The following is a 12,960-nucleotide window of genomic DNA, read 5'->3' on the forward strand; positions in this document are numbered from 1 at the left end:
AAGATTTCAGGGGGAGCCAAATCAACAAAAAGAAAGCAAAAGCAAGAAAAGAAAGCCCAAAATTTATCAAGTTCAGCCCGGCCCAGCCATGAGAGCAAGGGAGTTCCATTCGGCCCAAATAGTGCAAGCTAACTCTTTGGAAAACCCAAGGGAAGAAGCCTAGCAAGAAGGAAATTTCAGCCCAGCCCATTTTTAGCCCAAATAACAGCCTAGAGTGTAGCCCACATGAGCTCAAAAGCAAGCTAAGTTGTAGCCCAAATAGCAGCCCAAAGGGAGTTAGGGGCGGCAACTCCTAGCTCCAGCATTATCAGGCCCAATATTACTGCTAACAACTTTGAGATCAAACCTGCCATCATACAAATGATTCAAAACACGGTGCAATTCTGTGGATTGGCCCACAAAGATCCCAATGCACACATTTCTAACTTCTTAGAAATTTGTGACACCTTCAAACACAATGGGGTAAGTGATGACGCCATTAGGTTGAGGTTATTCCCATTTTCTTTGAAGGATAAAGTCAAAGCATGGCTGAATTCGTTACCGGCAGGATCAATAGCTACGTGGGACGAAATGGCCAGCCGTTTTCTCTCTAAATATTTTCCCCCTTCTAAAACTGCGAAAATGAAGAATGACATCACTACTTTTTTCCAGCAAGAGGGAGAATCTTTATATGAGTCATGGGAACGATACAAGGAACTGTTAAGGAGAGTTCCTCACCATGGCCTCCCCATTTGCCTGCAAGTGCAGACTTTCTATAATGGTCTTACTGACTCAAATAAGACCATATTAGATGCTGCAGCCGGAGGATCCATAAATAATAAAACTCCTGAGGTTGCCCATGCACTTATTGAGGAAATGGCAGCCAACAACTATCAATGGCATTCGGAAAAAACTCAAACTAGGAAGTAGCAAGGCTTGCATAATGTTGACACTTATACAGCACTATCTACACAAATAGGAGCACTCAGTAAGAAAATAGATGAAATGCAGATAGTTGCCATGCATGTGCAGCCTCTTAATTGTGAATTGTGTGGGGGAGGCCACATCAGTACAGACTGCCAAGTTGGCAATCAATTCAGACCATCTACTGAACAAGTTGACTATGTCAGCAATTCGTCAAGACAGCAGGGTTACCAGAGTCACCATACTTTTCATCCAGGATGGAGGGGACATTCAAACCAGTCCTGGCCAAATCAGCATACTTCCAAGCCGTTCCACCAGACTTATCATCAGCTTGAACCAAAATCCAATTTGGAGGAACTAATGACAAAATTTATAACAGGTGCAGAAACTAGGTTCCAGAACCAAGAAGCCTCAATCAAAAACCTAGAAAACCAAGTGGGGCAATTGGCACAATTAATCTCTTCCAGACTACCGGGAACTCTTCCAAGCAACACTGAAGTGAATCCATGAGAGCAGGTGCAAGCTATTACCTTAAGGAGTGGAAAAGAGTTGCCTAAGGTAGAAAAGAAGAATTGGGCTGAACCCAAGGCAAAAACAAGCCTTGGGACCAGACAACAGAAGACGGAACAACTAGAAGCACAACAAGGGATGCACCAACAACCACAAGTTCCATTCCCTAACAGGCTGAAGCAACAAAAATTGGAGAAGGAATTTGGTAAGTTTCTTGAAATGTTTAAAAGTTTACATATTAATATTCCTTTTGCTGATGCTTTAGCCCAGATGCCACACTATGCAAGGTTTTTGAAGGAATTATTGGCAAACAAAAGGAAACTGTGAGATGTGGCTACAGTTGCATTAAATGAGGAATGTTATGCTATCCTTCTGAACAAACTGCCTCAGAAACTCAAAGATCCAAGGAGTTTCACTATTCCTTGTACCATTGGCAGTTTAAAAATTGAAAAAGCTTTATGTGACCTGGGATCTAGCATCAATTTAATGCCATATTCTATCTTCAGGAAATTGGGGTTGAATGAACCCCAACCCACTAGAGTGGCATTACAATTGGCTGATAGATCCATTAGACATCCTAGGGGGATCATAGAAGATGTGTTAGTTAAAGTTGACAAATTCATTTTTCCAATTGATTTCATTGTGTTAGACATGCAAGAAGATGTGGAGGTCCCGCTTATCCTAGGGAGACCTTTCCTGGCTACCGGGAAAGCAATGATTGATGTCTAACAAGGACAACTCAGCCTTAGGATACAAGATGAGGAGATAATTTTTAAAATGTCTAATGCTATGAAACATGCACCCTCTAGTGATGATTCTTGTTTTATGATCCATTGAATTGACAATTGATGAATGCTTCCAGGTAAGTAGAATAACTGATCCTCTTGAACTCTGCCTCCAGCAGGGAGAACTTGAAGAAGGAGAAAATGAAAAAATAAACCTCATAATAGCATACCTGAACGATAAGCCTCAATTCAAGGGAAAGGGGTTTCTTAAATTAGAGAACTTAGGCAAATTGCCTGGACCATCAGGTAAGCCATCACTCCAAGAACCCCCCACCCTTGAACTAAAGCAATTACCATCCCATTTAGAGTATGCTTTCCTTGAGGAACCATCAGATCTCCCCGTGATAATTTCCGCAGCGCTGAATCCCTTACAAAGAGAAAAATTATTAAGAGTGCTGCGGGAACACAAAAATACTATAGCTTGGAAGGTAGAAGATATCAAAGGCATTAATCCATCAATCTGCACTCACAAAATTTTGATGGAAGATGACAGCAAGCCTTCCGTTCAACCCCAAAGGCGCCTGAACCCCAGCATGAAAGAAGTGGTAAAGGCTGAAATAATTAAGTTGTTAGATGCTGGGATCATTTATCCTACTTCTGATAGTTCTTGGGTAAGCCCTGTGCAAGTTGTGCCCAAGAAAGGGGGTACGACTGTTGTTCCAAATGAGAAAAATGAACTCATCCCTACTAGAACCGTCACCGGATGGCGTGTGTGTATTGACTATAGAAAATTAAATGAAGCCACCCGGAAGGACCATTTCCCTCTCCCATTTATGGATCAAATGTTGGAGAGGCTAGCCGGGCATGAGTATTATTGTTTCTTGGATGGATATTCAGGGTATAACTAGATACCAATTGCACCAGAAGATCAAGAAAAGACCACTTTTACTTGCCCATATGGAACCTTTGCATACCGAAGGATGCCCTTTGGGTTATGCAATGCCCCAGCAGCCTTTCAGCGATGTATGATGTCTATATTTTCTGATATGGTTGAAAATTTTATTGAGATCTTCATGGATGATTTTTCAGTTTTTGGCTCTTCGTTTGATGCATGTTTGAATAATCTGGAACAGGTGCTTACTAGATGTAAAGAAACACATCTTGTGTTGAATTGGGAGAAATGTCATTTTATGGTGCAAGAAGGCATAGTGCTTGGACACAAGATCTCTCAAAGAGGTATAGAAGTCGACAAGGCCAAGGTGGAGGCAATTGAAAAATTGCCAACCCCAACATCTATTCGTTCTTTGAGAAGTTTCTTAGGACATGTCGGATTCTATAGGAGGTTTATTAAGGATTTCTCAAAAATTTCCAAACCATTATCTACCTTGCTTCAGAAAGAAGTGCCTTTTGAATTTTCAACTGAATGCCTTCATGCTTTCAACATCTTGAAAGACAAATTGATCCATGCACCTATCATGGTAGCACCAGATTGGACCCTCCCATTTGAATTAATGTGTGATGCAAGTGATTTTGCTATAGGAGCTGTTTTAGGACAAAGAATGAACAAACATTTTCAGCCAATTTACTATGCTAGCAGAACCTTGACTGGACCCCAACTCAATTACACCACCACAGAAAAGGAGCTGCTAGCAGTAATATTTGCACTTGATAAGTTTCGTTCATATCTAATATTATCCAAGGTTGTTGTCTACACAGATCACTCGGCATTAAGGCACTTGCTTACCAAGCAAAACTCAAAACCAAGACTGATCAGGTGGATCCTTTTATTACAAGAGTTTGACATTGAGATTAGAGACATGAAGGGTGCTGCAAACCTAGCTGCTGACCATCTCTCCCGGTTGGACACGGTAAGCTCAAAAGAGGAGATAACCAGCAACATTCGAGAAGAATTTCCGGATGAGCAGTTGTACTCAATACAGAAATACTCATATCCTTGGTATGCTGATTTTGCTAATTATCTAGCTGCACAAGTCCTTCCTCCTAACCTTTCATATCAATAGAAAAAGAAATTCCTTTCTGATGTAAAATACTATCTGTGGGAGGAACCCTTTTTGTATAAATTGTGTGCAGATCAGATCATAAGGAGATGTGTCCCCGAGGAGGAGATGGAGTCGGTACTCCAATTTTGCCATGATAAAGAAGCAGGAGGTCATTTTGGAGCTAGTCGCACCGCAGCCAAGGTTTTGCAATCAGGTTTTTATTGGCCCACACTTTTCAAAGATGCCCATAGGTATGTGTCCACATGTGACAAATGCCAAAGATCGGGAAACATTTCCCGACGGAATGAAATGCCCCTTTCCAATATTTTAATCTGTGAAATCTTTGATGTTTGGGGTATAGATTTCATGGGACCTTTCCCGAATTCTTTTGGGAATAAGTACATCCTCGTTGCAGTTGACTATGTATCCAAATGGGTAGAAGCCATGGCTTTACCCACAAATGACTCAAGAAGTGTGGTACACTTCCTAAAGAAGCTATTCTCCCGATTTGGCACTCCGCGAGCTATAATTAGTGATAGGGGAACTCACTTCTGCAATAGCCAATTTGAGAGGTTAATGCAGAAATATGGAATTACACATAAATTATCTACCCCTTATCACCCTCAAACCAGTGGCCAAGTGGAGTTGGCTAACAGGGAACTCAAAAGAATTCTGGAAAAGACCGTAGCATCTGCCAGAAAAGATTAGTCCATCAAATTAGATGATGCATTATGGGCATACAGAACTGCATTTAAGACACCCATTGGCATGTCCCCCTACAGATTGGTCTTTGGTAAAGCATGCCATTTACCAGTTGAATTAGACACAAGGCCTATTGGGCTCTTAAATTCTTAAATTTTGACATTCAGGCCACAAGGGCTAAAAGGCGGTTGCAATTGAATGAATTGGATGAATTCAGACTTACCACCTATGAGAATGCCAAAGTTTATAAAAAAAGAATAAAAAAACAGGCATGATAAGAACTTGCTGAGACGGGACTTTTATGTAGGCCAACAGGTATTGTTATATAATTCCCGTCTCCGCTTTTTTCCAGGTAAGCTGAGATCCAGGTGGTCTGGACCCTTTACCATTTCACAGATTTTTCCCCATGGGGCTATAGAACTCACCCACCCGGTTCAGGGCACGTTTAAAGTAAATGGTCAGTGCCTGAAACCATATTTAATGGGCGGTACTGTACCCCCTCCATCCACTGTTTATCTTGATAACCAATAATCTTTTATGCTTGCTCATGAACAGGTTAAGGAATCTTTTTGTCATTTATCTTTTTAGAATATTAGTTAGTAAAATAAAGATCTTTTTCTCAAAATTCCAATTCTTTAAGGACTCAATTCATCCTTTTCTTTTCTTCAGTTTACTCTAGCAAGTGTGATCCCCTAACACTACGAACATTGAGGACAATGTTCATCTTAAGTGTGGGGGAGTGAGCCCGAGTCTAGGGTATGGGGGCTAAAACCATGCACCCCGACACACATATGCAGGCAATGACATAACCAAAAAAAAAGACTGGAACCCCTCAAGTTCATTACTATTTATTTGATGATTTTTTTTTAGAAGGAATTCAATGAGTTGAGGGAGACTAATGTACTTGTTAAGTTTTTATTCTTGTGAATGACCCAATTTGATATATGCATGAGAAAAGAGGAGCTGAATATGCTTTTCAGCATGACTAGCCCTAACTATCTTCATGTGTATGGAAGCCCTTGATTTCAGGGTTAATGGTCAAAAGAAGTGCTGATTCTTGAGGTTCAATAATTGCAAAGGACAAAAGCCCAAATTGACTCCGCTATTTTGAGCTGAATAGTAAAACTAGCAGCTCAGAACATGAGTCCTACCTCAAGTAAGTGACCAATGTGAGATGGAGCATAAGATGCACTCACACCAAAAAAAAAAAAAAAAAAAAAGAGAGAGAGAGAGAAAAGTGTGTGAGATGGAGCATAAAATGCACTTACACCAAAAAAAAAAAAAAAGAAAAGGGTGAGATGGAGCATAAGATGCACTCACCCTTAGAAATAAGTAATTGTGGTGACAACCGATGTTCAAAGGGGCACTCTAAAGTTGAACTCTCATTGAGATTTACTTACAGATGTTAAACTTAGTGAAATTTGATTATTAACCTTGACAATTAAGGAGCTGATTTATATATGAATTAGGAGTAAAGGCTAGACTATGATGAAATTCATATTCTCCTTTCCTTGGATCTAATACATATCTTAAATGGTAATTTACAAGAATAAGAGTTGAGCACTTACAAAAGTTCCCCGACTACTCAATGCATTTCTATCTTAAAAAGTTCACCAGGTAAATGGTGAGAACAGAAGGGGGGAATGTTAAGTTTATGGCTGATGTCTTTGCTTGAGGACAAGCAAAAGCTTAAGTGTGGGGGTATTTGATGAACCTACAATTTATCTATATTTTATGAGGTTTTTGCATGAAATTTTATGCTGGTTTAATTAAATTTTGCCCTATTTTAGCTTGATTGCAAGAAAGATTTCAGGGGGAGCCAAATCAACAAAAATAAGGCAAAAGCAAGAAAAGAAAGCCCAAAATTTATCAAGTTCAGCCCGGCCCAGCCATGAGAGCAAGGGAGTTTCATTCGGCCCAAATAGTGCAAACTAACTCTTTGGAAAACCCAAGGGAAGAAGCCTAACAAGAAGGAAATTTCAGCCCAGCCCATTTTTAGCCCAAATAATAGCCTAAAGTGTAGCCCACATGAGCTCCAAAGCAAGCTAAATTGTAGCCCAAATAGCAGCCCAAAGGGAGCTAGGGGCGGCAACTCCTAAATGTTTCTTGAAGAGAAGGAGGGAGCACTCTAGAAGGTTCATGAGGGGTGTAATACACCCAATTCTAGAGACTTCAAGAAGGGGCAAGAGCCCCCTTGAAAAACTATATAAGGAGGCCTCTAGGAGGGGAGAGAGGTGTTCAATTGCTTGAGATGAAGGCTCTCCCACTCTTAGAGGTTCGGCCACCTTGAGAGAAGAGAAGAGAAGAAGGCTAGGCGCAAGGAAGAAGAAGAAGAAGGGCTGAAGGAAGTTCAAGACAAGCAAGCTAGAAGAAGAAGGTGAGTTCGAATTGAGAGTTTGTGATTCAAAGATCTTTTGTAATAAATCATTTGTAGTTTCATTCTCTTTTGATTTGAATTCAGTTTCTTTGTTATATTTTCTTTCTTCTTTCTCCTTGTTTCCATTCTTCCTTGATGTATTTCAGCTTGTAAAATTTCAGTTCAGCAATCTAATTCTTTTTTATTCATTCAATTGGTCATGAATTGTACTTGAAGTTTCTTGAATGAGGGTGTTATTGTAGATTTATTCGGCCAACTAACCTTCAAAACTCAGATCTGAATTCTCAGATCTGTGATTGCAAGATCTGAATTGCTTGAAAGAGAATTCAGATCTGCAATTTTCAGATTGGCCGAATTAATCTACAGCTTGGAATTCCTAGAGTGCTTGAGAGAGACTCTAGGAATTCAGATCTACTATTCAAGAACTGAATTGAGTGCAAGGTTAGAGATAACTTGCACAATTCAGTTGGTGATCAATTCAGATTTGAATTGATGCCTTAGAAGTGTTTGAAGAAATACATGCATGGGGATTAGATTCTTGCTAGAGATAGAAGAACCGTCACTCATGCATAGGATGAACATGCGCTTGAGAGAGGTTGTTCATGACCTTGGGGTTTCACCAAACCAAGCTCAATCATGATTTATTCGAATGATCCAAATTGATAAATTGTTGAATTCTGAGATTGACATTTACTGCTTACTCTTCTAACCTGATTTGAAGGCAATTGGGCCAATGATTTAGATAGATTTTAATTTAGAATTTTTTTAGCTTTTATTAAAGTTTTGATTATTTGTTGATCAGATAAGAAGTACTCAATTTAGTATTGGTAATTGTTTCCTAAATCCTCGTGGGAACGATACTTCACTCACTACTTTATTACATGAACGGTTAGTGCACTTGCTAGTGTCACAATGAGCCACACATCATCTAGGCTTATTGGACTACACCAAGGACAACAACTGGAGAAACCCCGTTCAACATGGCATTTAGAGTAGAAGAAACGGTCCTTGCAGAAATTGGATCCCTTATACTCCATATCGAGCTCAACAATGAGGAACCAACAACGTAAACCTCTACACTGAACTAGACCTCTTAGAAAAACTAGAGAGTGAGCAAAGATAAGAATGGCCACATATCAATAAAGAATGGCCAAGTACTATAACATTTGAGTCCACCATAGAAAATTAAAAGTAGGTGACCCCGTACTCTATAAGGTTATTGTACCGGAACCTGTGTAGGGAAGCTCAGACCAAATTGGGAAGGACCATACAAAGTGAACAAAGTGTTGGGACCGAGCTCCTACAAACTAGAAGACCCCGACGACAATCCTATATTAAGGAGTTGGAACTCTAGTAATATGAGAATGTACTATCAATGAATGATGTCAAGTAGAATGGCGATCAAGCTCTCTACTTAACTAAGTAATGAAGTTATTTTTACATAAGAAAGCAAGAAACTGCCAAACTACACACATAGCACAACATAGTATGCCCAGACCTGGCTGTCCACCAATGGTCAAGGCCTAGCACTTAGCCTAGCTTAGATTAGTCACGATGTGAATGATGTCATTGCTACCCATGGCAAGAGAATGGTAACTGAACACCACCCCATGGTATCCTCATGACCCCATGGGACCATGGACTCATGATGATTTCTTTGACTTGGCGTTGGGGCAAAGACAACAAAGGACTATGGGAGATTTGTTAAGGAACACCTGGTTCTTATGTGACCAAGTGTCACCAAGCTCCCCAAGAATAAAATTTCAATGCACTAAGTTGAAGGCCTCAGTCATCCAAAGCACACTCAAAAATTAATCGCAACAACAAAAGTTGTTGACCTTGGCCATCCAAAGGTTGAGGCCACATTGGAAGCATATAACTAAAGCAAGTCATGGAAAAAGCCAAAGTATTAAAACAAAGTAACTTTCATTGCAAAAGGTAGATTTATACAGGTATTTAAGCTTGTCATAACGAGTTGTATAAGAAGAACAAAAGGTAGAGAACAAGGAAGCCAATGCAAAGATGGACAAAACAGTCGCCCGAAGACTCTAGTCAATGTCACTCCTTGACGGGGGGATCATTGGAGGGCTCTTGGTTATCTACCCAATCACTGACCCCAATCCTTCCTCCCTCCTCAACTCACTCCTCTAGGTCCCAAGGGCCAAACTCTTCTACCACGAGAGCTATCTCTGGGAACAGGTGTATGACCTTCCTCGTACAGAATGCAAAGCCCATTTGCCAAGAGTTGGTGGGATAGTCATCCAACTCAGACTAGGAGTCATCAAAGTGCTTGTACTTAGTCATAGCCTCTTGCCTCGCCCAAGCAACCCTCACCTTAGCCTCCTCCTTTGCCTACTTCACCTTCTCTTTTACATCATAAAAGCGATTCTTCAATTTCTTTAGGTCATTCTCTATCTTTCTCCACTTAGTGAGCCTCCGAAGACCACACGTGGTTGACTAGACTGGCAACTGCATATATAACCTACAAAGCACAGAAAGGTGTAACTCTGGGCTCTTTGAGTTAGGAAAAAGGAGTGCACAAATAAAAAGACATTCGGCTTATTACCATGGTCTCATGGATGGCCAAGCTCTCTAGTGCCCTACTTGTGTGACTCATGAGTCATGGCATCCCTCCAAATCATGGGAAATAAAATGGCCTAGACAAGCTATTGGTCATGCCTTTGGTCTCCAACGTGTCCCAAGGCGACACACCCATTTGGCTGGTAAACTCTAGCCTCCTCCCCCTCTTCAGCAGCTAAGGTCTACCCTTTAAGACTCCTCTAGAGAGTTGCTTGTGAGAGGTTGCATGATGAAAGTGCCTCCTCAGAACCCCATCTTCTGAAGTCCTCAGCCTCTTTAATGGTCGAGGAGTAACCTCCTCAAGTCAATGTTGCAGAGGGGTTGCACCCGACGACAAAGTTGTAACCTTCTTCTTTGTCATAGCCTAGAGATGATGCATGAGTGCCTCTTTGTTGGAGCTCATCTTTGTGTCTACACAATACAGAAAGATAGTCAGCACTTGGAAAAATCAAGGGTAAAGGGAGAACTACTACAAACTCATAAGGAATAAGAACCGACCAGCTAGGGGGCTATATCAGCCTAGCTCAGATCAACATGGCGAATAATGTGTACTATTTAATGTGCACCCTCAAGATTTGCCTCAAACCCACTATCTCTTCCTTCATTACCTCAGACTTCGCCAGGGTCTTCACCTTCGTCCTCGAGACAACCAGGTCGGGAGCGAAGGGCCACCCATCCTTGTGCTTTACAAAGAAAAACCCCTCCTTCTAGTGCTTAATCAAGGAAGGGGCTCCAACGAGCACCTTGGCATTTGGTTAGGTTGAGAAATAATAAAAACCTTATTGGAGCTTCTTCAAATGGAGAAAGTACTTAAACATAGGCAGGGTGACTAGGATGTCATGGATGGTGCAAAAGTAAAGGAGTCCGGCTAGTTATTGAAAGGAGTTAGGCATCAATTGAACAAGCAAAATTTGATGCCACCTCAACATGGTTACCAAGCTACTATCTAGGGGGAACGTCAAGCCCGCGATCATTCTTTCTTCATACACACAGAGCTTGCTGGGTCAAGCTGAGTCTGCCCTCTTGCCTATTCGATGGTACCTTAGCTTGAACCCAAGAGGGATGCTATATGCTTCCCTTGGGGGAACTTCGGGTTCCTCACCCAATATTTCCACTTTGGCCTCCTCAATCTCCTTGACCTCAGCCCCCTCAACCTTCTCCTCAGCATTGAACATAACATGCTCACTTCTAGAATCCTCTTTGACCTCAGCCACATTCAGTCTCAAAGACAACTATATTCAGGCTAAGGTCTCAACTCATGCTCACCTTCAAGCTAGAGCTACCCTAACCGGAAGAAGGGAAGAAAAAGATGTAAATGAAGAAGATGAGGATGAGGAGATCTTATCAAAGAGGAGAAAGGAAGAAACACCAGATGGGGACAAACACCAATTGAACTCCACATTGCCATTGTGAGCTCTAGAAAACTCAAAGCCAACTCAAAAAGATGGACTCGTCACCCATTTTTGGAGGAAATGGACCCTCTTTCAGATTTGAAAATTGATCTATCTTCTTTAATAGTGACTCCCTTCTCCACCTGGAAAGGCACCTAACCAAGAGACTTCGGTTCCCAAGGATTTGGAGAGGAAAGGTGTTAGGCATCCCTTTCTCCAAGCTGCTATAGCATCCCAATAAGAGAATGGTCTAGGCAATTTCTAATGAAAATTTAGTAAAATAATTTCAAGATTTTTTGAAATCAAAAGAAAAATGCTTTCAACTTGTCCTAAGACTGATTTTGAGGTAATGTTATCAGTCTTAGGTACTAATTTTCCTAAGATCCTCACTTCTCTACCTCTATTCTTAATTTAAAAGAAATTGAGAACATCCTCCAAGGTTTCAAAACTTCAAGCAACCTAGAATTGAACTAAAAAAGTAAAGATTTTGAATCTAAGGAAATGGGAGAATAAGGCATACCTCTTGTGTATGTGACCTTGACAAAGATCTTCCAATAGCTAGAATGAGTTAGAATGAAGCTTGAACGGGTTCTTGAGTTGAGGAGTGTTTCTGGTTGAAAAATATTGAATCTGAGAACAAAAGAGGTATATTTGAAGTCTAAGGTTCAAAATGTTTGGGGATTTCTCACAAATAGGAACCTTATAGAGGTTCGAAATGCTTCTGAGGTCTCTCATCTATTTTTCTTCTTTCTAACCTCTATCTATAAGGTCAGCCATAGAGATTGATTTGCACCTTTATTTATAGAGAAAATAAGGGAAAAAACTCTGAATCTCACCCAATCAGAGAGTTTGGGCTTTAAACCAACTTTTTCAAAAAAAATAGGATAAGATTTTCAAAGAGAAGAGGTATCCGATCAAGTTTCCCCTTTTAGTGAAAGATTTTCCTCAATTTTGGGTTGATTTTCATGGGTTTTGTGCATCCAATAGGAGATTTGTCTTTTCATGACTTCAAGAGGGGTACCATTGGGTTTTGGGGCTTTTTAAGTCTACTAGGCCTAATTTTATTAGTTTAAGTGTTTTGACAGGTCAAGTAAGGGCTGATGTTAGCTCTCATCCTTTTAAGGTCCCAACTAATGTGGCAATTTAATATGGTACATCGAAATTGAATTTCTCTAGCTTAACAATCAAATATGTGAATTAGACTAAGAAATTTGGTGAATAGGGGTTTTTTGGGTCTCTAAACATGGTAGTTGTATTTGAACTATCAAATAAGGCTTGGATGATAAATACCTATGGCTGGCAAATTCAGATTAACAAGATCTATTAAAATAGAACCTTTGCTTGATGAAGGGTCAAACAAGGGATTTGGGGATGAAATTTGGTGGGTATGAATTTTTGAAAACCCCAAATCTAATGAAAATGATGGATTTATGATCAAAGTGGTGGATTGAAGGATTTGGTTCAGATCAAGGTTTAGGCTTATGAATCACTAGTTAATCAAAAGGTCCATAATGAAATCTTACTTTGTTTAGGAGAAAATGGAGGAATTTAATTCTAAATCTTATGGTAGTTTGTTTTGAGGATTTTGGACTTGGGATATGACCTTTTGTGTAGTTTTATTGTAAATGTCAAATTGAAATCTTTGTTGATCAAACCATTAAATAAGAGCATTTTAAGATGAAATTTGGCATGTGGGCACGGATTAAGGTGAGGACTCAATTAATGATTCCAATCTAAGAAAGAAGTGGTTGATCTTGGTTTCTTTTCTCGCT

The 12,960-nt window shown here is 40.3% G+C and overlaps 1 protein-coding gene and 1 non-coding gene across 2 annotated transcripts in view; both read right to left on the minus strand.

Moving 5' to 3' along the window:
• The window catches only part of LOC148846298 (11S globulin seed storage protein Ana o 2.0101-like), a 53,382-nt gene that overhangs the window by 25,811 nt on the left and 14,611 nt on the right, over positions 1 to 12,960 (minus strand). The gene's annotated exons all lie outside the window — the stretch shown is intronic.
• Positions 619 to 725, minus strand: LOC148846299 (small nucleolar RNA R71). The gene has a single exon (XR_016102651.1). It is a non-coding gene; the product is annotated as a small nucleolar RNA R71 (small nucleolar RNA).

The sequence above is a fragment of the Nelumbo lutea genome, chromosome 7, assembly GCF_056320005.1.
Source record: "Nelumbo lutea isolate HS-2025 chromosome 7, American lotus-T2T, whole genome shotgun sequence".
In the NCBI taxonomy this organism is placed as follows: domain Eukaryota; kingdom Viridiplantae; phylum Streptophyta; class Magnoliopsida; order Proteales; family Nelumbonaceae; genus Nelumbo; species Nelumbo lutea.